Source organism: Danio rerio, chromosome 4 (genome assembly GCF_052040795.2).
Source record: "Danio rerio strain M-AB ecotype USA chromosome 4, GRCz13ab, whole genome shotgun sequence".
Classification (NCBI taxonomy): Eukaryota; Metazoa; Chordata; class Actinopteri; order Cypriniformes; family Danionidae; genus Danio; species Danio rerio.
The window spans coordinates 6,329,524-6,350,646 of record NC_141024.2 but is presented as its reverse complement, the minus strand read 5'-3'; the positions used below and the strand labels follow the sequence as shown (position 1 = coordinate 6,350,646).

The window sequence follows — 21,123 nt, the reverse complement described above, 5'->3', positions numbered from 1 at the left end:
TATTTAGAAGTGTGAAGGATCGAATCTCATTTCTGCTAGATCGAGATACAAGTCAGACGTGAACTCTTGTCTTTATGAGTCTCTTCCTCAGAGAACTTGTGTTTATTCACCCATCATGGGTTTCACACCAGCGTCCATCATCAGGAGGTCTTGCTGAGTATAATAAGCTTAAGTTGGACATTAGCCAAAGTGAGGATTGAACCCGGATCTCTTTGATTAAAGCTCAACACTTTATGACCTGAGCCACTGAGTCTGGACGATGATTTTTGTGTCTGAATAAGGCTTTATCACTATTTACACCATGACGATGGTTTGACATATGTTTCTTTGTAATTTGGCCCACAAAACTGACATATCCATATGTCAAGCGATGTGGTTTAGTGGATGAGTCGTTGACTGTCATACAGAAGTGTAAAGGATTGATTCCCACTTCTGCTGATATTGTATCATATCTTTCTCAAAACTGTCAATAAAACCAATTTTAAAACTCAAAATTTCATCAGACTCAGTAGCTCAAGTCATAAAGCAATGTGCAATCATACAGGAGACATGGGTTCAAATCCCACTATTTCTTACTTCAATTTCAGTTACTGGGATTCAATCAAACAGTGTGGCCCAAACAGCAGCTGACAGACTGAAAGCCATAATGGGCTAGTGGGTGAACACATGTTTGCTGTGGACAAGATTATGCCAGGGGTCTGGGTACGAAACCAGCCTTGATGTGTGGCTCACAACAACATATATGCAAACAGCAAGGTAATTAGGGCGGAACCACAAACATAGAAAAACTTTTTTTTTTCTGAATATCTCAGCAGTAAAAAGCAGCAGCATTTGAGTTTGAACCCAGGTATGCTGTGACAGCTTCAGACGTCATGATGTGTGCTCTTACCACTACACCATCACCACACACATAAACCCACATTTCTTTCTCCAATGTGAGGATAACCACATTCTACACATTTGGAAAAAAAAAATTAAATAAACACAAATAATTCATATAAAACGTAAATTGTTCAGAATTAATGTAAACTGCATCATATGCTAATATATTATTATATTTCATTGTTCAAAATGTGAAAAACCTGCTTCATTCCTCAATCAAACACATCAACCATATGTTAAATGATCTTACAGCTGCTTGTGGGGCTTTAAATGTCACTAAACACAATTAAACACTGTAAATATCATCATTTACCTCTAAAGTCTCCTCATACTGTATTGAGGACTCTACACCAAATCTGGCCAATCAAATGCTTTCTACAGAAAGTCCCTCCCCTAACAAACATGCGACAGAGCAGCAGCACAACAAACACACTTTCTGGACTCTCTACTGGAAATATGAGCTCATAAATACCTTTACTGGAGCTGTGAATCCGCCTGGATGTGGAGGAGTGTGTGGAGGAGCGTCAGCTGTTGAAAACAGGTCAAAGATCTGCAGCAGAAACACAACAAACACACGTGTGTATCTTCACTGCTGCAGAGGAGAGAGAGAGAGAGCAATGCCTGAACACAAACACTACAGCAACATCACTACAAACTAAACCAACAGAACAAAGTCACTTACAGGTGAGTCGCGTTACTCTCCATTTCTGCACTTGGTGTGGCTTTTCTTCGCTGTCGGGCTGTAAAATCTGCTGTTGACTGACATTATGAGTCTGGCACTGAGCTGTCATCTGCTGGAGCTCAACTTTACACCAGTGAAACGGTGTAGCTGTGATGTTTAACCAGTTTTGAATGTTAAAAACACATACTCAAACATGTACTCAGTCATAAGTGATTCATTTTCTCACTTTGTTTAGGGTTTCAGGGCATACTTTTGATTGACAGTGTAGAAATATCAAATATCTATTAATGAAATATGAAACAATTTTCAAAGACTAGTGATTAAAGGTTCAACATGAAATATTATTGAATAAAATGCAAAACGTAAACAAACTGATCAGTGGACGTCCGCTAGAACTGAGAAAATGTGACTAAACTGAGAGCAGCTGAAGCTGTGTTGACTTGTGTTGCTGTCTCTACTGAGATTAAGTTGGTTTGTGCTTGTCAGCATTTGTAAAGTGAAGATTTCAGACATTTATACAAGTAAATGTAAATATAAACTAGTAAAAAATGTAAAGATTTAAGACACTTTGTGTCCTGAAGAATAAGTAGGTAATACATAAGTCGGTGGAGATGTCCAATACTAATGTTTTACTGTTGTTGTTTACATTGAAATGTATTTTTTAATAAAATACCAAATACCTCAATTTTACACATATCAAAATAAATACATAATAAATAAATAATAAGACAGATTACAGCTAATTCAAATTCATAAATATGGTTGACATAAACCTTCTGACTCTAGTGGTGTTTTATGGGAAATAAATGAGCATATAAACCCCTTTCTAGACGTTTATCTAAATAAACCAAACCACATACCTACTAAATATGAGACAACAAGTTAACTTATTGAGTCAATGCAGTAAATGCAGCATCTTTAAAATCATTCGATTTGCAAAAGTGTATTTCAGATATATCTACACAAGCGTGAAACGTTTAACTTCATTATTTTACAACAGCAGCAGTGCAGTTCACAAACATCACAACAAGAGTAATATATATTACAATACTTTAAATTCATTAGATTTGCTAAGGTGTAATTCTGGGAAATCTCCACACGAGGGCAATAAAATGTCGGTTGTCAGCATCAGTGGATAAAAATACACACAACTACAGCTGCACCACAAGAAGGAGAAATCTCAGTGCTTTACATTTACGGTTGTTGCTAGAGCGGATACGTTTGCGGCCGGAAGTTAACGCGAATTATTTCTATTATTTATTAACTTTCTCATTTGTTGTATTTTATTAACGTCTACCCCCACCCCAACCCTAAACCCAACCCTCACAGTACTGTGAAAATATTAATTATTGTTATACAGTGTCAAAAAAATGCTGCTTTATTAATGTGCATATTGCACTCCCAGGCCGCATATCCGATCTAGACTTTACCTACATTTACTGTGCTGAAATCCACAAAAATCACCACAATCTTTCAAATCAATAAATCTGCAAAGGTGTAATTCAGAAAAAACTCCACAGGAGGGCGACATGTTTACATTCAGTCAATGAGATTTGCAGTGGTGTAATTCAGAAATATCTCCACAGGAGGGAGAAACTTTCATTCTTTTAGAACGGCAGCAGTGCAGTCCACAAAAATCCCCACAAGAAGGCGCTGTTATAGCGAATATTTTAAATTCATTGGTTCAAGATTTGCAAATGTGTAATTCATAACAATCTCCACAGGAGGGCGCAATATTTGATACATATGTTATATTTGTCTATTGTTAGATCAGATATTCAGTGTGTAATAATGTGTGTTGACTCTACAGGATCAGTGACGTGTTGTGGACTGTAAGCCTGTTGAACAGAAGCAGAGACGTGTGGACAGACACTGACTGTACTGATGATGATCATCTGCTGCTGCACAGGTGATGTAGATCATGTGTGATTGTGTGTGTGTTTGTCTTGCACATGTAGGTTACCATCATTTGCTTTGTGGAGGGTCACTCCTCTAGAAAGTAAATGATGGTAACCGAAACGGGTGGGGAAGGGACGAAGGTCCAGAATTTTTATACAGTTCATTTTAAATTTTTTGGCAGGCTGTAAAGTATAACCCCTGCTGGACACGGCTCCGGAAGCTCCAGGGGGAGACCGAACTGGTATCCCCCCTTCTTCAGGCGCGCCTCACACTCACTCACCATTCACACATATCGCAGAGTTCTGGCTGGGACCGATACCAGCAACCCCTGAAACCGTGGGGCAGCGCTCTTACCACAGAGCCACAGATCTCCTTGTCTGAACACTTGCTGGAACTGATGTTGGACTGCTGACCTGTGTGTGAGCTGATTGAATAAAACAAGATAAATGTCAGATCTGAACTCTTGTCTTTATGAGTCTCTTCCTCAGAGAACTTGTGTTTATTCACCCGTCATGGGTTTCACATCAGCGTCCATCATCAGGAGCTCCTGGTGAAAATAATGAGCTCAGATATACATTAATCATAGTGAGGTTTGAACCCGGGTCTCCTTGACTTAATCTCAGCACTTTATGACCTGAGCCACTGAGTCTCGATGGTGAAGGAGGTGTTGGAATGGGGCTTTATCACTATTCTCAATATGACCAAGGTTTGACATACATTTCTTTGTACTTTGGCCCACAAAAAGTCTGTTGCCAAATGTCAAACCCTTTGGCTCAGTGGATGAGCGTTCAGCTTCTATTTAGAAGTGTGAAGGATCGAATCTCTCTTCTGCTAGATCCAGATACAACTCAGATCTGAACTCTTGTCTTTATGAGTCTCTTCCTCAGAGAACTTGTGTTTATTCACCCATCACGGGTTTCACATCAGCGCTCATCATCAGGAGCTCCTGGTGAATATAATAAACTCAAGACGGACATTAGCCAAAGTGAGGATTGAACCCGGATCTCTTTGATTAAAGCTTAACACTTTATGACCTGAGCCACTGAGTCTGGGTGATGAATTATGTGTCTGAATAAGGATTTATCACTATTTACATCATGACGATGGTTTGGCATATGTTTCTTTGTAATTTGGCCCACGAAACACACACAACCATATGTCAAGCGATGTGGTTTAGTGGACGAGTCGTTGACTGTCATACAGAAGTGTAAAGGATTGAATCCCACTTCTGCTCATTTTGTATCATATCTTTCTCAAAACTCTCAATAAAACCAATTTTTTTAAAACACAATAAATTATCAAACTCAATAGCTCAAGTCATAAAGCAATGTGCATTCATACAGGAGACATGGGTTCAAATCCCACTATTGCTTACTTTACTTTCGGGTGCTGGGATTCAATCAAACAGTGTGGCCCAAACAGCAGCTGACAGACTGAAAGCCATAATGGGCTAGTGGGTGAACACATGTTTGCTGTGTATAAGGTTACGCCAGGGGCCTGGGCATGAAACCTGCCGTGATGTGAGGCTCACAACAACAACAACGTATATGCAAACAGCAAGGTAATTATGGCGGAACCACAAACATAGAAAACCTTTTTTTTTTTTTTTTATTACCTCAGCAGTAAAAAGCAGCAGCAGGGCTTGGATTTGAACCCAGGTATGCTGCGACAGTTTCAGACATCATGATGTGTGCTCTTACCACTACACCATCACCACACACTTAAACCCTCATTTCTTTCTCCAATGTGAGGATAACCACATTTACACATTTTGAAAAAAATAAATAATTAAAGAAACACAAATAATTAATATAAAATGTAAATTATTCTAAATTAATGTAAACTGCATCATATGCTAATATATTATTACATTTCAGTGTTCAAAATGTGAAAAACCTGCTTATTCCTCAATCAAACACATCAACCATATGTTAAATTATCTTACAGCTGCTTGTGGGGCTTTAAATGTCACTAAACACAATTAAACACTGTAAATATCATCATTTACCTCTAAAGTCTCCTCATACTGTATTGAGGACTCTACACCAAATCTGGCCAATCAAATGCTTTCTACAGAAAGTCCCTCCCCCAACAAACACGCGACAGAGCAGCAGCACAACAAACACACTTTCTGGACTCTCTACTGGAAATATGAGCTCATAAATACCTTTACTGGAGCTGTGAATCCGCCTGGATGTGGAGGAGTGTGTGGAGGAGCGTCAGCTGTTGAGAACAGGTCAAAGATCTGCTGCAGAAACACAACAAACACACGTGTGTATCTTCACTGCTGCAGAGGAGAGAGAGAGAGAGCAATGACTGAACACAAACACTACAGCAACATCACTACAAACTAAACCAACAGAACAAAGTCACTTACAGGTGAGTCGCGTTACTCTCCATTTCTGGACTTCGCTGTCAGGCTGTAATATCTGCTGTTGACTGACATTATGAGTCTGGCACTGAGCTGTCATCTGCTGGAGCTCAACTTGACGCCAGTAAAACGGTGTACCTGTGATGATCTGTGTCGCTGTTGTCAAATTGTCCAGGCTAAAAGAGCAGCTCGCTGATGCCGCCTAGTGGAGCGGATGGAGAACTGCGATTTACAGATTATGTGCTGGACATCACATCAGTGTTACATATTGTAAAAATAATTCAATACTTTATGTAATGTATGTAAGTTAAAGCTGCTGTATGTAGCTAACTGTTTTTACAGAACGTTTGAATTAAGTGCTTAAATTGCAATGTAAATGTAATGATCAACATTCTCATTTAATTTTCTTATTAATTTGCTGATGTTTATTTGCAATTGATTTCGCAAAATAATTCAGCACACACAGTTCATAATTTTAAGTTAATTAGAAATTCGCTTAATCGATCATTTGCCCTGGATTTTGTATCACCATAGTCCCTAAATAACAGGTAAATGCAGTAAATGGGATTTAAATCAGCAAACTGTCCCCCATTTTCCCCAATTTGTTTAGAAGAGAGGCTGGAAAACACATGAAACACATTATTATTATTATTATTATTAATTATTAACATTATTATTATTAATTAATTATTATTATAATTCAAATAGCCAAATTCTAAAGAGGAAAGTTGAATGCACCTGGCAGGGATTTATTTGACTAATAAATGGAAGACATCTACAGATTTTTTTAATTGAAAACAAGTTTTAACAGATTGATAAAATATTTATCTTTTTATAAATCACTGAGCTGTCATCTTCCACATAATCTATTTTCATGCAATAAAACCATTGACTTAAAATGGCTTAATTATGCAGCCTAATGAAGCAGATGGAGAACTGCACTTTTTATGTATTTATTTATTTATTTATTTATTTTATTTATTTATTGTTTTATTTATTTATTTGTTTATTTATTTATTTATTGTTTTATTGTCAGACTGGCGAGGTTTGCCTCTTGCATTCTTCAGTCACAGAAAAAGTGGATTAGCCTGGAGTGTTTGTCAAATACATAGCAAGCTTTCATGTAGCAACACTTTCTTTTTTCATTTGATCATTTATGTAACTTTTGTGTTTTAACATGAATTATGCATGCGCGAGTGCTTTGTTTGTATCAGTCTGAGAACGAATTGATCAAATCCAATTGGGACTATTTAAGAACAGTCAGTCTCATTCCTGCTGTGAAGTGGCACAGAACCTTCGTGACTCGTCAAATGCACAAACAGAAAGTAGTTCTGGCTACAATGTTCTCAATGTAAACCAAAAAAATACGGCTTTTAAAATCTTTGTCAATAAATTGAAAGGTAAATTTATATCTATTCATTAGAATATTTGATTGCACATTTTAAATTAGAACATTAATTGTTTATATTTATTTATTTATTAAATATTGGTCATCATAATAGCAACATTGTAAATGTGAACTGTTGTTTCCACTAACACTTCTTGTTCACTGTAAACATGTCAACTAGGCATGCGACGGTAATCGCAATTTGGAACAGTCAAGGTATTAAAACCGCCAACATTTTCTGCTATACCGTTCCTAAGGTATATGTAAGATATATATTTTTTCGTTTTGTTTTAAGTTCTTCAGGACAAAAGAATCTACAGCAGAAAATATATTCAAAGATGCTGTTTTAAACTGTAATGAAATCAGTGTCTTTAAAACTAATGACTGCAGAAGTCAATTATTCATGTGAATTATTTAGCCGTCTGACATGTTTTCTATTCCAAAATATCTTAAAAGTTTCTCAAAATCAAATATATTATGGTCAAAGAGGAAAAAGGTTGTTGTTTTTTACCAGTGGTGGAAAATTACAAGTACTGTTGCATTGCTGAAATTAAACTCAATTACAAGTAAATGTACTGCTGCTAAAAAGTTCTTAAGTAAAAGTACAATTTACTCTTCATAAAAACTACTCAGAGTACAAATGACTTTTTTAGCTGGCGGTATTGGTGGAATTATCCATATTTGCCTAATCAGACAAGATCCAGACAATAAAACACATTTTACACAACACATTTGACGATACTATAAACACTTTTGAAAGCGTGTAAACAGCATTTACTGAACTTTCAGGTGTGGTTTATATTTAATCAAAACCGGAGCACCCAGACGAAACCCACGCCAACATGGGGAGAACATGCAAACTCCACACAGAAATCACTCAGTCGGGGCTTGAACCAACAACCTCACAAAAATTAAGTTGTTAGTCTTCTAGAAAAATGAGGTTTTCTAAAAACACTTTTGCAACTTTATGAACAGTATTAACTTATCCCTGATCAATTAATACAGTCTGTATTACAATGATGATGGACTTGCATGTTCCTGTGATGATTATCTTATCAATAGCGCACCGCAATTATTTTACAAAAACAATGTTTTGCTTTTGTGATTATAAAGACAACAGACATATACACACAAAAATAGACTCTTTAAAATTTCAAATGATGCCTCTCTTATCTGTACGATCAACAGACGATTTAATCAGAAAAAAAACCCTTGCAAATCATGGAGAAACTTTGCTAATTATCTAATCGCATGAACGAACCGTCAGAAACCACAGAACAACACAAGTCTTGTAACAGGGTTTCTGCAGATTTCATAATGTCAAATTGAAGACTTTTTAAGAGCTTTTTAGGACCATTACTTACAAAATTTATATATCACAATATCAAAAACACGCAAGAGAAAATGCAAAATCACAAAATTTGTGGTAAAATAAAACTATTGCAATTGAACAGTACTAAAGACAGGTCAGATGCACCATTAAACTACAGCAAAAAACAAACAAACAAACAAACATCTTAAGGCTGATTAATACTTTCGCCTGGCACCTCACGAAACAAATGAGGCTTTTAAACTTGACTCGTTCGCTGTTGTGATATTCTTTAAAACCACAGGAAAGAACCCACTGTAAAGTCAGACGGATAAACAGAGAAGTAGGACGTTTCCAGAGCTACATCATATCATTAATATTGTTCAAGATTTTAAAACTAATAGTTTATATATATATATATATATATTTTTTTTTATCATAATGATTACAAAGTTGGGCGACAGGGTGGCGCAGAGGGTAGCGCTCTCGCCTCACAGCAAGAAGGTCACTGCACTTTCAGTCACAGATTTGTGGTTTAGGGTCAAGCTTGTTGTAATCCAGATGTATGAAATGCTGTCTGAGTAATCTTTGCACGTGTGTGCTTAAATTAAACTCATGCCATTCATTTATTTTATTTCAGTTAGTCAAAAAAATATAACTACTCTTGGTCATGGCCCTGACAGCTCCACAAGAAGGCGAAATCATTAAATTCATTACTTTAAATTTGCAATGGTGTAATTCACCAAAATCTCCACAGGAGGGTGACTTTGAATTCCTTTATTTTTAAACTGGCAGCAGTGCAGTTCACTGCAATCACCACAAGAGGGAGAATGTTTTAAATGAGTTAGATTTGCAATGGTGTAATTAAAAAAAATCGCCACACGAGGGCGCAATGTTTTATAAATACGTATTATTTTTATATTTGTCGACTCTAACTTAAAATGGCAGCAGTACAGTTCACAATAATCACCACAAGGGGAAAATTTTCAAATTCAGTAAATTCAAGATTTGCAAAAGTGTAATTTTGAGAAATCCCCACAGGAGGGCGCAATATTAGAAACATGTAATATTTGCATATTTGTCGGATCAGATATTCAGTGTGTAATCTTGTGTTTATTTGTGTGTCGACTCTACAGGATCAGTGACGTGTTGTGGACTGTAAGCCTGTTGAACAGAAGCAGAGACGTGTGGACAGACACTGACTGTACTGATGACGATCATCTGCTGCTGCACAGGTGATGTAGATCATGTGTGTGATTGTGTGTGTTTGTCTTGCACATGTCGGTTACCATCATTTGCTTTGTGGAGGGTCACTCCTCTACAAAGTAAATGATGGTAGCCGAAACGGGTGGGGAAGGGACGAAGGTCCAGAATTTTTATACAGTTCATTTTAAATTTTTTGCCAGGCTGTAAAGTATAACCCCTGCTGGACACGGCTCCGGAAGCTCCAGGGGGAGACCGAACTGGTATCCCCCCTTCTTCAGGCGCGCCTCACACTCACTCACCATTCACACATATCGCAGAGTTCTGGCTGGGACCGATACCAGCAACCCCTGAAGCCGTGGGGCAGCGCTCTTACCACAGAGCCACAGATCTCCTGTCTGAACACCTGCTGAAACTGATGTTTGATTCTATCTGAGCTGTGACTGGACAATAAACTAGTTGAAGAAGTTTAAACTCCTTTCTTGTTGAGGTGGGATTAGACCTCATGTCTTTACTGGAGGATTGAGATCTCACACAAGCCACTTTTTCCACAGAGCCACAGGTCTCTTGTATGAACACCCGCTGGAAACACATATTTCACTGCCGATTTGTGTGTGACAATAAAGAAGTTAGCCACTTTTCATGCCAAGGTTGGAACCCATGTTCTCAATGAAGGATTGAGATTACATGCCACACGCTCTTACCACAGAGCCACAGATCACCTGTCTGACTGATTGCTGGAAGGTATATTTGACTTTAACTAAGCTGTGATTGGACAATAAACTAGTTAAATAAGTTGAATTGTTCTCTATGCTACAGTTGGATTAGAAACCATATTATGCCTGATGAATTGAGATTTCAAAGGATGTGCTCTTACCACAGAGCCACAAATGTCTTCACTGACCCAGTCTTGTCAGAAACTTATATATCCCAGAGATTTTAATAACTATAATAAAGCAGTACATAAGTGGGATGTGAACCCTTGTCTTAAAGGTGGAAGCTGAACTCCTTATCTGCTGAGCCACTGAGTCTGACAAGCAAATAAATGTTTTGGTTATTATATTTTTGAATGCTGTGTTATTTAAGGGAAGAATCATGCATTTGCAGGGTTTGAACCCTGATTTATGCACATGACAGGAAAGTGTTAAGCCATTGTACCACAAAGGTGATGTTTTGTGATGGTGTTTAGGGTTTTTATGAGTATAATTGCAGAGAGGAATGATTTGAAACAAGAAACAATTAGCTTTGAACCCTGAACTTCATGTTTGAAGCTCAAAGGTTTTATCCCAAGCACCACTGGGTCTGTGACAAATGAGCATGTGTTTTAAACTGTAGGATAAAATATAACAACTACTTACTTTCTGTAAAGGTGAGAGTTAAGCAACGATGGGACTCAAACCCAAGGTTTCCAACATCCAAAGATAATCAGTAATCCACTGCACCAGAGAATCTGTAAGGACACATCATTGTTTTAAATGGTGTTTAGACTCTTTGGGACCTGAATTTCTTCATAAATAAGCACTTTGGTGATTGGGGGATTCAAACTCAGACTTACCAAACACAAAGTACAAACAACTATCCACTGACCCACAGAAGACAACACACAGCTCATGTACTTGTCTCTAATCCTGCTGCTGCTCCACTTTCTTGAGTTTAACTACAACCTGATTAAAAACACCTGAAGCCAATCAAGGTCTTAAGCATCACCAGAAACCAATTAAGGTCTTCAGCATCACCAGAAACGTCCATGCAGGTTTGTGCTCAGTTTTGAACTCATATAAAACGCATTTGCTTCAATCAGTTATTTTAATTGCACGTGTTTACTTTTAGAGTTGAGAAGTAAAGTTAATAAAGATCTTTAATGACTGGTTATGTGTCACTTTTTTTAAATACTCAAGCAGAAGCAGTACTAGACATTTCTAAGACATAGTGAGGTTTTGTTCATAGGTACAATTATTCATAGGTAATGTGCTAGAAATTTTTTTTGTGCCGTTTGTTCTTAAGCTACTAAAAGTTCATTAAATTTCACAAAATTCACCACAGAAGGATGCAACATATTGAGGACAATTTGAGTCAATTTGTAATGATGTAGTTAGCAAAAATAAAATGTATTTATTTATTTTAATTACCACAGAAGAGCGCAATTACGTCAATTAGTTGTAGTTAGCAAAAAACACCACAGGAGGGCAGAATAAAGTCAATTAGATGTAGTTAGCAAAAACACCACAGGAGGGCACAATAAAGTCAATTAGATGTAGTTAGCAAAAACACCACAGGAGGGCGCAATAAACTCAATCAGATGTGGTTAGCAAAAACACCACAGGAGGGCACAATAAAGTTATTTAGATGTCGTTAGCAAAAACACCACAGGAGGGCAGAATAAAGTCAATTAGATGTAGTTAGCAAAAACACCACAGGAGGGCACAATAAAGTCAATCAGATGTAGTTAGCAAAAACACCACAGGAGGGCACAATAAAGTCAATTAGATGTAGTTAGCAAAAACACCACAGGAGGGCACAATAAAGTCAATCAGATGTAGTTAGCAAAAACACCACAGGAGGGCACAATAAAGTCAATTTGATGTAGTTAGCAAAAACCCCACAGGAGGGCACAATAAACTCAATCAGATGTAGTTAGCAAAAACACCACAGGAGGGCACAATAAAGTCAATTTGATGTAGTTAGCAAAAACACCACAGGAGGGCGCAATAAAGTCAATCAGATGTAGTTAGCAAAAACACCACAGGAGGGCACAATAAAGTCAATTTGATGTAGTTAGCAAAAACCCCACAGGAGGGCACAATAAACTCAATCAGATGTAGTTAGCAAAAACCCCACAGGAGGGCACAATAAAGTCCATTAGATGTAGTTAGCAAAAACACCACAGGAGGGCACAATAAAGTCCATTAGATGTAGTTAGCAAAAACACCACAGGAGGGCGCAATAAACTCAATCAGATGTAGTTAGCAAAAACCCCACAGGAGGGCGCAATAAAGTAAATTTGTTGTAGTTAGCATAAAACACCACAGGAGGGCGCAATAAAGTCAATTAGATGTAGTTAGCAAAAACACCACAGGAGTGCACAATAAAGTCAATTAGATGTAGTTAGCAAAAACACCACAGGAGGGCGCAATAAAGTCAATCAGATGTAGTTAGCAAAAACACCACAGGAGGGCGCAATAAAGTAAATTTGTTGTAGTTAGCATAAAACACCACAGGAGGGCGCAATAAAGTCAATTAGATGTAGTTAGCAAAAAACACCACAGGAGGGCACAATAAAGTCAATTAGATGTAGTTAGCAAAAACACCACAGGAGGGCGCAATAAAGTCAATCAGATGTAGTTAGCAAAAACACCACAGGAGGGCGCAATAAAGTCAATTAGATGTAGTTAGCAAAAACACCACAGGAGGGCGCAATAAACTCAATCAGATGTAGTTAGCAAAAACACCACAGGAGGGCGCAATAAAGTTATTTAGATGTAGTTAGCAAAAACACCACAGGAGGGCAGAATAAAGTCAATTAGATGTAGTTAGCAAAAACACCACAGGAGGGCAGAATAAAGTCAATCAGATGTAGTTAGCAAAAACACCACAGGAGGGCGCAATAACGTCAATTAGATGTAGTTAGCAAAAACACCACAGGAGGGCACAATAAAATCAATTTGATGTAGTTAGCAAAAAACACCACAGGAGGGCGCAATAAAGTCAATTTGTTGTAGTTAGCAAAAAACACCACAGGAGGGCACATTAAAGTCCATTAGATGTAGTTAGCAAAAACACCACAGGAGGGCAGAATAAAGTCAATTAGATGTAGTTAGCAAAAAACACCACAGGAGGGCACATTAAAGTCCATTAGATGTAGTTAGCAAAAACACCACAGGAGGGCAGAATAAAGTCAATTAGATGTAGTTAGCAAAAACACCACAGGAGGGCAGAATAAAGTCAATTAGATGTAGTTAGCAAAAACACCACAGGAGGGCAGAATAAAGTCAATTAGATGTAGTTAGCAAAAAACACCACAGGAGGGCACATTAAAGTCCATTAGATGTAGTTAGCAAAAACACCACAGGAGGGCGCAATAAAGTCAATCAGATGTAGTTAGCAAAAACACCACAGGAGGGCACAATAAAGTCAATTTGTTGTAGTTAGCAAAAAACACCACAGGAGGGCGCAATAAAGTCAATTTGTTGTAGTTAGCAAAAAACACCACAGGAGGGCACAATAAAGTCAATTTGTTGTAGTTAGCAAAAAACACCACAGGAGGGCACAATAAAGTCAATTAGATGTAGTTAGCAAAAAACACCACAGGAGGGCGCAATAAAGTCAATCAGATGTAGTTAGCAAAAACACCACAGGAGGGCACAATAAAGTCAATTAGATGTAGTTAGCAAAAACACCACAGGAGGGCAGAATAAAGTCAATTAGATGTAGTTAGCAAAAAACACCACAGGAGGGCACATTAAAGTCCATTAGATGTAGTTAGCAAAAACACCACAGGAGGGCGCAATAAAATCAATTAGATGTAGTTAGCAAAAACACCACAGGAGGGCACAATAAAGTCAATTAGATGTAGTTAGCAAAAACACCACAGGAGGGCAGAATAAAGTCAATTAGATGTAGTTAGCAAAAACACCACAGGAGGGCAGAATAAAGTCAATTAGATGTAGTTAGCAAAAAACACCACAGGAGGGCACATTAAAGTCCATTAGATGTAGTTAGCAAAAACACCACAGGAGGGCACAATAAAGTCAATTTGTTGTAGTTACCAAAAAACACCACAGGAGGGTGCAATAAAGTCAATTTGTTGTAGTTAGCAAAAACACCACAGGAGGGCACAATAAAGTCAATTAGATGTAGTTAGCAAAAAACACCACAGGAGGGCGCAATAAAGTCAATCAGATGTAGTTAGCAAAAACACCACAGGAGGGCACAATAAAGTCAATTAGATGTAGTTAGCAAAAAACACCACAGGAGGGCGCAATAAAGTCAATCAGATGTAGTTAGCAAAAACACCACAGGAGGGCACAATAAAGTCAATTAGATGTAGTTAGCAAAAACACCACAGGAGGGCACAATAAAGTCAATTAGATGTAGTTAGCATAAAACACCACAGGAGGGCGCAATAAAGTCAATTAGATGTAGTTAGCAAAAACACCACAGGAGGGCGCAATAAAGTCAATTAGATGTAGTTAGCAAAAACACCACAGGAGGGCGCAATAAAGTCAATTAGATGTAGTTAGCAAAAACACCACAGGAGGGCGCAATAAAGTCGATTAGATGTAGTTAGCATAAAACACCACAGGAGGGCACAATAAAGTCGATTAGATGTAGTTAGCAAAAACACCACAGGAGGGCGCAATAAACTCAATCAGATGTAGTTAGCAAAAACCCCACAGGAGGGCACAATAAAGTCCATTAGATGTAGTTAGCAAAAACACCACAGGAGGGCACAATAAAGTCAATCAGATGTAGTTAGCAAAAACACCACAGGAGGGCACAATAAAGTCAATTAGATGTAGTTAGCAAAAACACCACAGGAGGGCAGAATAAAGTCAATTAGATGTAGTTAGCAAAAACACCACAGGAGGGCAGAATAAAGTCAATTAGATGTAGTTAGCAAAAACACCACAGGAGGGCAGAATAAAGTCAATTAGATGTAGTTAGCAAAAAACACCACAGGAGGGCACATTAAAGTCCATTAGATTTAGTTAGCAAAAACACCACAGGAGGGCGCAATAAAGTCAATCAGATGTAGTTAGCAAAAACACCACAGGAGGGCACAATAAAGTCAATTTGTTGTAGTTAGCAAAAAACACCACAGGAGGGTGCAATAAAGTCAATTTGTTGTAGTTAGCAAAAACACCACAGGAGGGCACAATAAAGTCAATTAGATGTAGTTAGCAAAAAACACCACAGGAGGGCGCAATAAAGTCAATCAGATGTAGTTAGCAAAAACACCACAGGAGGGCACAATAAAGTCAATTAGATGTAGTTAGCAAAAAACACCACAGGAGGGCGCAATAAAGTCAATCAGATGTAGTTAGCAAAAACACCACAGGAGGGCACAATAAAGTCAATTAGATGTAGTTAGCATAAAACACCACAGGAGGGCGCAATAAAGTCAATTTGATGTAGTTAGCAAAAAACACCACAGGAGGGCACAATAAAGTCAATTAGATGTAGTTAGCAAAAACACCACAGGAGGGCACAATAAAGTCAATTAGATGTAGTTAGCATAAAACACCACAGGAGGGCGCAATAAAGTCAATTAGATGTAGTTAGCAAAAACACCACAGGAGGGCGCAATAAAGTCGATTAGATGTAGTTAGCAAAAACACCACAGGAGGGCGCAATAAAGTAAATTTGTTGTAGTTAGCAAAAAACACCACAGGAGGGCGCAATAAAGTCAATCAGATGTAGTTAGCAAAAAACACCACAGGAGGGCGCAATAACGTCAATTAGATGTAGTTAGCAAAAACACCACAGGAGGGCGCAATAAAGTCAATTAGATGTAGTTAGCAAAAACACCACAGGAGGGCGCAATAACGTCAATTAGATGTAGTTAGCAAAAACACCACAGGAGGGCACATTAAAGTCCATTAGATGTAGTTAGCAAAAACACCACAGGAGGGCGCAATAAAGTCAATTAGATGTAGTTAGCAAAAACACCACAGGAGGGCACATTAAAGTCCATTAGATGTAGTTAGCAAAAACACCACAGGAGGGCGCAATAAAGTCAATTTGTTGTAGTTAGCAAAAAACACCACAGGAGGGCACAATAAAGTCAATCAGATGTAGTTAGCTAAAAACACCACAGGAGGGCGCAATAAAATCAATTAGATGTAGTTAGCAAAGTCCACCACAGGAGGGCGCAATAAAGTCGATTCGTAGCGATGTAGTTCACAAAATCACTGCTGGAGGGCGCTACACATTGAGAATCATTCGAACTAAAACAAGTCACTGCTCTACAGGTTCAGTGGTGCAAGTAATAATGAGCTGTGACTTCAAGCGTGAGGTCTTAAGTTTGAATCCAGCTATCAATTATGTTTAACTCTCATCATTACATCAAAATCGCTTAAATGCCACACTTGCCTGTGAATTCACAGTGGGTCAGTGGATGAACACGTGGTCGCTGAGAACAAGGTGACAATGGAGATATGGGTTCATGACACACCTACAGGTTTCTCAACTGTGTATATATTATCAACATGACCACTCAAATAGAGTCAAATACGAGTTCCTGCAAATCATTTGCCAAGAGATCTGTGGCTCTGTGGTAAGAGCACATGGGATGAGTTCTCAATCCACCAGAGAAAACACAGGTACTAATCCCACATCAGCATGAAAAGAGTTTAACTTCTTCAACTGGTTTATTGTCCAATCACAGCTCAGAAAGAGTCAAATATCAGTTCCAACGGGTATTTAGACAGGAGATCTGTGGCTCTGTGGTAAGAGCACATGGTATGAGATCTCAATCCACCAGTAGTGACAATGGTTCCAACCTCAACATGAAAAGAGTTAAACATATTTAACTAGTTTATTGTCCAATCGCAGCTCAGCTTGATTCAAACATCAGTTCCAGCAGGTGTTCAGACAGGAGATCTGTGGCTCTGTGGTAAGAGCGCTGCCCCACGGCTTCAGGGGTTGCTGGTATCGGTCCCAGCCAGAACTCTGCGATATGTGTGAATGGTGAGTGAGTGTGAGGCGCGCCTGAAGAAGGGGGGATACCAGTTCGGTCTCCCCCTGGAGCTTCCGGAGCCGTGTCCAGCAGGGGTTATACTTTACAGCCTGGCAAAAAAAATTTAAAAGAAACTGTATAAAAATTCTGGACCTTCCTCCCTTCCCCACCCGTTTCGGTTACCATCATTTACTTTGTAGAGGAGTGACCCTCCACAGAGCAAATGATGGTAACCGACATGTGAAATAGCCACATACACACACACAATCACACACATGATCTACATCACCTGTGCAGCAGCAGATGATCATCATCAGTACAGTCAGTGTCTGTTCACACGTCTCTGCTTCTGTTCAACAGGCTTACAGTCCACAACAAGTCACTGATCCTGTAGAGTTCAACACAAATAAACACGTGATTACACACACTGAATATATGATCCGACAATAAGACATATAAAAATATTACATAAGTATAAAAAATTACGCCCTCCTGTGGAGATTTCTCTAAATAACACCCTTTGCAAATTTTAAATCTAGTGAAGTTAAAATAATCGCCCTCCTGTGGTGATTTCTGTGAACTGCATTGCTGCTGTTCTAAAAGAATGAGTTTTTCCCTCCTGTGGAGTCGACAAATATAAAAATAATATGTATTTATAAAACTTTGCACCCTCTTGTGGAGATTTTTCTGAATTACACCCTTGCAAATTTAAAATCTAGTGAATTTAAAATATTCGCCCCCATGTGGTGATTTCTGTGAACTGCACTGCTGCTGTTCTAAAATAATGAAATTCAAAGTCACCCTCATGTGGAGATTTTACTGAATTACAACATTACCAATGTAATCGAATCTAATTACACATTACATATTTGATTTATCAGCAGATACATATACAAATATTACATATTTATAAAATATTGCAGATTGTATTAAACTAGAGTAATACTGTATTAATCATGTCAATTCAATCAACTGTTTGCACTGTTTATCATTTTACTAATGCGCCCTTTTCACATTTGCAATTTATTCCGAAGTTAATATAATATAATATAATATAATATAATATAACAACATAATATAATATAATATAATATAATATAATATAATATAATATAATATAATATAATATAACAAAACAATATAATATAATATAATATAATATAATATAACAACATAGTATAATATAATATAATATAATATAATATAATATAATATAATATAATATAATATAATATAACAACACAATATAATATAATATAATATAATATAATATAATATAATATAATATAATATAATATAATAAAACAAAATAATATAATATAATATAATATAATATAATATAATATAATATAATATAATATAATATAATATAATATAATATAATATAATAAAATATAACAACATAAAGAATTTAAATGTTTTGCCCTCCTTTGGTGATTTTGTGAACTGCACTGCTCTATTCTCTAATGAAATTAAAAGTGTCGCCCTCGTGTGGAGATTTTGGTAAATTACACCATTGCAAATCTAAACTCATTATTTTAGTGTCTCCCCTGGAGCATGACTAAGACCATGACCAATACTTTTTGACAAAAATAACCTTTACTCTTGTAAAATAAAATATACCCTTTAATCTGAGCAAATCCAATGTTACAGATGTGACATTTGTAGTAAAATCTCAAAACATACATTCACAGAGAAAGTATATACTAACATTATTTTGAAACATCTGTTTATATTTTCCAAAACAACTAAGCAGAGTTACGGAATCAGAAAAAATATCAATAATATTTTGTATTTTAAATGAGAGAAATAAACATGCTTTATGAGAATGTCTGAATATCTGAATATAAAACCAGCTTTACCTCTATCAATTCAATGTGGTCATGTCATTGGTCCATGCTTGCTATCAAACTATTTCATAACTGTAACAAGAGGCAATTCAATTATAACTTAACTTTAAAATAGTAGTAGTAAACTTTTGTGTCCTTGACAGGAAATTTGTTATATTTACAAAACATTTATAAAAAAGCAATAAAAACAATACAAAATACAGCAGTTACAACATTTCTAATGCTAATTAAGATAGACTCTTGTTAAATAAACCCACTGAAACAGGAACAAAGGTACCCTTATAACGGTTTAACCTACACTTTGGGACTCTATATCTTCTACCCGAGGAAAGCAGATTGTAATGTGGAAACAAAAAATGAGTTGGATCATTCACAATCCTTTCCACCTGACTGAGGACACACCTTCACATATCCATCGTGTCCAACAATTTTCCATCCCGTCTTTAAGAGATGCATCAATTTAGATTTACACTGAACAGATAGGCTGCCAAACCACACTGTGATACCACATCTAACAATGCTTTCAAGTACAGCTTCATAAAACTTGTTAACTCCAAAAAGACGCAACCTCCGTAAAAAAAATACAATCTCTGGTGTAAATGAGAACAAACCCACTCAATGTGTGTGTTTCCATGTCAAAGAACTGTCAATGTAAATGCCAAAGTACTTATAGATTCCTGACTGAGTAATAGGATGGTCACGTACAACCACTTGACGATGGTCACCTATACACTTTGGGTCAAATACCATCTCTTCTGTTTTCTTAGTATTTATTTTTAGCTTATTTATATCACACCACTCAATGAACCGACTAATTTCTGACTGGTAGATAACACTAAAATCATCATTCTTATAAAATAAACTTCATTTGGCTGTGTCATCTGAATATTTAATAATACAATTCTGTGAACGCTTACTTGAACATTCATTTGTAAATACTGGCACAGCCTTGTGGAACCCCAGTACTGCTGTTCTTTTCATCTGAACAGATATTTTAACCTTTACAACCCAAGTTCTGTTTGTTAAAAGTGAGAAATACCATTTACATATGCATGGGTTTATATTCAATCTTTCCAATTAAGTAAACAAATGTGATTGGATCGTATTGAAAGCGGATCTAAAATCAATGAAAAACTGCTATCATAACATTATTTATTAATATGTGGCTCTTTTTATATTCTCGGAAGCTATAGAAATTAAAAATGTAAAGCAGATAATATATTGGGACTACTGTTATTGTTTACATCCCTCAAAATGGTCTATAAATATATTATTTTGACTTGCAGTAAGACTAAAAACAACAAAAACTAATTGTTTTACTATGTATTATGTGAATATGACTAATTAATAATATATAGAGAATAATTTAAAGACTAAACATGAAACAATAACTGTGGAGATTAATTTGCTGTGATGCTCTGACGTTTTTAGTTTGTTTATACATTTTACTACTGAATTCTGTGACGAGATGAACTTTATGCGTAAAGTAACTTACCGGTTAGTTGCTTGACGCTTTATTTCTCGTGTATTTGTTGTAATGTGTATCATTAAAGTGATATCAATAGCTGTCAGTCGTTGGAACTGTATTTACAAACAACGCGCGTGTTGTAGCGTCATGTTGTTGTCAAGGATTGTCAAGACGTCTCGCTTCCGCTGCCTAGTGGAGCGGATGAAAACTGCACTTCAGTTTCCATCATTTGACTATTTGTATAAAAGTATAAATGATCGTGTTTTATAAATATATACATGTGTGTTTTAAAACAGTGGACGGATAATGTACATCGCAATGTTTAACAACGGATTCGTGTCGAATGTGCGTTTGGCGAATGGACAGGCGCGTTCACGTGTGAGTGTGACACGTC

The 21,123-nt window shown here is 37.0% G+C and overlaps 2 long non-coding RNA genes across 3 annotated transcripts; one reads left to right on the top strand and one right to left on the bottom strand.

The window, feature by feature from the left end:
- Positions 1-799: 799 nt before the first annotated feature.
- On the bottom strand, positions 800-21,115 carry LOC137491391 (uncharacterized). Of its 2 annotated transcripts, XR_015942195.1 has the most exons (6): positions 11,289-11,363; positions 11,092-11,183; positions 5,841-6,036; positions 5,631-5,750; positions 1,565-3,887; positions 800-1,474 (listed from the first exon to the last, which is right to left on the bottom strand). It is a non-coding gene; the product is annotated as an uncharacterized LOC137491391 (long non-coding RNA). The 2 variants fall into 2 exon arrangements; XR_015482524.2 differs by lacking the exons at positions 800-1,474; positions 1,565-3,887; positions 5,631-5,750; ... (1 more) ...; positions 11,092-11,183; positions 11,289-11,363 and adding exons at positions 17,257-17,521; positions 17,701-17,799; positions 20,757-21,115.
- On the top strand, positions 5,557-11,603 carry LOC137491508 (uncharacterized). Its single transcript, XR_015482533.2, has 3 exons — positions 5,557-5,842; positions 9,667-9,765; positions 9,937-11,603. It is a non-coding gene; the product is annotated as an uncharacterized LOC137491508 (long non-coding RNA).
- Positions 21,116-21,123: the final 8 nt, after the last annotated feature.